At 39.5% G+C, this 4,028-nt stretch overlaps 1 non-coding gene across 1 annotated transcript; it reads left to right on the top strand.

Moving 5' to 3' along the window:
- Window positions 1-3,701: 3,701 nt before the first annotated feature.
- LOC127089101 (small nucleolar RNA R71) lies at window positions 3,702-3,808 on the top strand. The gene has a single exon (XR_007790878.1). It is a non-coding gene; the product is annotated as a small nucleolar RNA R71 (small nucleolar RNA).
- The last annotated feature ends 220 nt before the right edge of the window (window positions 3,809-4,028 follow it).

Here is a 4,028-nt window from a genome sequence, read left to right as displayed (position 1 = left end):
TTTTAGAGCAAGTCTTGGATGTACTTGCGTGTCCACCATAAGGAGCGGAATGACAATGTTGGATTATTCTTTCTACCTCTTCTTCAGGTATACACCGACGGAAAATACCATCGGGGCCTCTTTTGAAAAGTAAAGGGTCGTCCCAATAATAATGTTTTATGTCATGGAAGAATCGTTTCTTTTGTTGGTATGATAAATCAAATGGAACCACTCCGGCGGCTAGATAATTGACAAAATCAGCGTACCATGGTGTAACGCATATAGCTAAGGTGGTCTCTACCTGTTCATCAGCTCTATTTTCTTCCAAATTAGCTATAAGTTTATCGTACGAGAAATCATCGTTGATCGATGTTCTTTCTGGTTCCAGGTTTTCAAGTCTAGAGAGGTGATCTGCTACTACGTTTTCAGTTCCTTTTTTATCTTTGATTTCCAAATCAAATTCTTGTAACAACAAGATCCACCTTAGGAGTCTAGGTTTAGCGTCCTTTTTTGTTAAGAGGTACTTAATGGCAGCGTGGTCAGTGTAAACGATTATTTTAGCTCTGACCAAGTAAGAACGAAATTTATCTAGTGCAAATACTACTGCTAAAAGTTCTTTCTCGGTCGTGGCATAATTCATTTGCGCTTCATCTAGAGTTCTACTCGCATAATATATGACGTGAAGTTTTTTATCCTTTCGTTGTCCTAAAACAGCGCCTACGGTGTAGTCACTTGCGTCACACATTATTTCGAATGGTTCATTCCAATCCGGGGTCTGCATTATGGGCGCGGAGATCAATGCTTGTTTAAGTGTTTGAAATGCTTCTAAGCATTTATTGTCGAAGATGAATTCAGCATCTTTCATTAATAGTCCGGTTAAAGGTTTAGTTATTTTAGAGAAATCTTTAATGAATCGTCGGTAAAAACCGGCATGTCCTAAGAAGCTTCGTATTTCTCTCACAGTTTTTGGAGGTTCAAGGTTTTCGATTACTTCTATTTTGGCTTTGTCTACTTCAATTCCTCTATTTGATATGATGTGTCCTAAAACAATCCCTTCTTGTACCATAAAGTGACATTTTTCCCAATTAAGTACTAGGTTTACTTTTACACATCACTCTAGAACTCTTTCTAGGTTTTCAAGGCATTCTTTAAAACTTTGTCCGCATACGGAAAAGTCATCCATAAAGACTTCCATGATGTTCTCGAGAAAATCGGCGAATATTGCCATCATGCACCTTTGGAAGGTTGCAGGAGCATTGCACAAGCCAAACGACATTCGTCGATAAGCGAAGGTACCAAAAGGGCACGTGAACGTTGTTTTTTCTTAGTCATTTGGATGAATTGGTATTTGAAAGAAGCCTGAGTAACCGTCTAGATAACAGAAATGAGAATGCTTGGCTAATCGTTCTAACATCTGGTCTATGAATGGTAAAGGAAAATGATCTTTTCGGGTTGCTTTGTTTAGCTTTCTATAATCAATGCATATTCTCCATCCCGATTCAATTCGTTTGGTTATAGTTTCTCCTTTTTCATTTTCGATCACTGTTATACCTTCTTTCTTTGGTACTACGTGTACAGGGCTAACCCATTTGCTATCGGATATAGGATATATGATACCTGCCTCTAATAACTTCGTTACTTCCTTCTTCACTACCTCACTCAGGATCGGGTTTAGTCTCCTCTGATGTTCCCTAGAAGTTTTACAGTCTTCTTCTAGCATGATGTGGTGCATACAGATAGAAGGACTTATTCCTTTAAGATCGGTGATGTTGTATCCTAGTGCGGTTGGATATTTTCTTAAGATATGTAGGAGCTTTTCGGTTTCGAGTTTTCCTAGGTCTGCATTGACTATTACGGGCCGTTCAAGTTCTAAGTCTAGGAATTCATATCTCAGATTTTTGGGAAGTGTTTTCAGGTCGAGGGTTGGTTTCTTAAGGCATTGCGTAGGATCCGATGTTACTGCTAAACATTGGTTCAGTCTGTCTTCTGCATGATAGTCGGGCAAATCATCATTTTCTAATTCTGTTTCTTTTATGCATTCATCGATGATATCCATGAAGTAACATGTGTCATCTATTGCAGGTGCTTTCAAAAATTTGGAAAGGATGAACTCAATTTTCTCTTCTCCTACTTCGAAAGTGAGTCGTCCTCGTTTTACGTCTATGATAGCACCGGCGGTTGCTAAGAATGGTCTTCCCAATATAATGGGGGTAACTTCATCTTCTCTTATGTCCATAATTATAAAATCAGTGGGAATGTAGAATTGACCTATGCGCACGGGAACGTTTTCAAGAATTCCTACGGGATATCTAACGGAACGATCTGCTAATTGCACAGACATTTTAGTTGGTCTTAATTCTCCCATTTCAAGTCTCTTGCATATGGACAAGGGCATAACACTGATACCGGCTCCTAAATCGCATAAAGCTTTGTCTATGACAAATTTTCCTATGTGACAGGGTATAGAGAAACTACCAGGGTCTTTAAGTTTAGGAGGCATATTCTGGATTATTGCGCTACACTCAACAGTGAGTGTAACGGTTTCGCTCTCTTCAAGTTTCCTTTTATTAGATAGAATTTCTTTTAAGAACTTAGCATATGAAGGCATCTGTGTAATAGCTTCTGTAAAAGGAATGGTGGCGTTTAATTGTTTCAGTAGGTCAACAAATTTTTTAAATTGGCCCGCGTCTTTGGTTTTAATTTGCCTCTGAGGATAAGGGATAGGTGGTTTGTAAGGAGGCGGAGGTATATAAGGTTCTTTGTTTTCTACGATTTCCTTATTACACTCTTCCTTTTCCTTAGGTTTACTTTCTTCCTCAGTTGACTTTTTAGAGTTTTGGTTCTCAATCCTTGGGTCAGACGGTCCTTCTACCTCTGTTCCACTTCTTAATATAATTGCATGAGCGTGGCTTTTCGGGTTAGGTTGGGGCTGTCCAGGAAATGTACCAGTTGGGGAAGCAGTAGGCGCTTGTTATTGAGCTACTTGCGAGATTTGTGTTTCCAGCATTTTGTTATGGGTAGCCAGGGTATCTACTTTACTTGCTAGTTGTTTAATTTGTTCGTTAGTGTGTACATTCTGGTTTAAGAACTCTTTATTGGTTTGCTGTTGAGAAGCTATGAAGTTCTCCATCATGATTTCCAAATTGGATTTTCTAGGAACGTTATTGTTAGGTGTAGATGGGGTCGGCTTTTGATATCCAGGAGATATAGTTGGGGCTTGACTGGGAGCTTGTCCTGGTGCGTATAAAGCATTATTACTCTTATATGAGAAATTAGGATGGTTCTTCCAGTTTGAGTTATAGGTATGCGAGTAAGGATTTCCTTGAGCATAGTTCACTTGCTCTGCTTGGATTCCTGTTAAGAGTTGACAATCTGTAGGAGTGTGACCTTGAATTCCACAGACTTCGCAATTTTGAGTTACGGCAACCACGGCGGCTGGAGGTGATACATTTAAACTTTCAATTTTCTGGGCAAGAGCATCCACTTTTGCATTAACATGATCAAGGCTACTTATCTCGTACATGCCTGTTTTTGTTTGAGGTTTTTCTACCATCGTTCGGTCAATTCCCCACTGATAATGGTTTTGGGCCATGCTTTCGATAAGTTGATAAGCGTCAGCGTAAGGTTTATCCATAAGCGCACCACCTGCGGCGGCGTCTATTGTCAACCTTGTGTTGTATAAGAGACCATTATAGAAGGTATGAATTACTAACCAGTCCTCTAAACCATGGTGTGGACAAAGTCTCATCGTGTCTTTGTATCTTTCTCATGCTTCGAAAAGAGACTCGTTATCTTTCTGTTTAAATCCATTTATCTGGGCTCTTAACATAGCTGTTTTGCTTGGAGGAAAATATCGGGCAAGAAAGACTTTCTTCAACTCATTCCATGTGGTGACTGAGTTGGAAGGAAGAGACTGAAGCCATCTTCTAGCTTTATCTCTTAACGAGAAAGGAAAGAGACGAAGTCGAATTGCCTCTGAAGTGACACCATTAGCTTTAACAATATCAGCGTACTGGACGAATACGGATAAATGAAGGTTTGGATCCTCA

The sequence above is a fragment of the Lathyrus oleraceus genome, chromosome 5 (genome assembly GCF_024323335.1).
Source record: "Lathyrus oleraceus cultivar Zhongwan6 chromosome 5, CAAS_Psat_ZW6_1.0, whole genome shotgun sequence".
Classification (NCBI taxonomy): Eukaryota; Viridiplantae; Streptophyta; class Magnoliopsida; order Fabales; family Fabaceae; genus Lathyrus; species Lathyrus oleraceus.
Note: the sequence above shows the minus strand (reverse complement) of the source record. Positions and strands in the feature narration are given on the sequence as shown.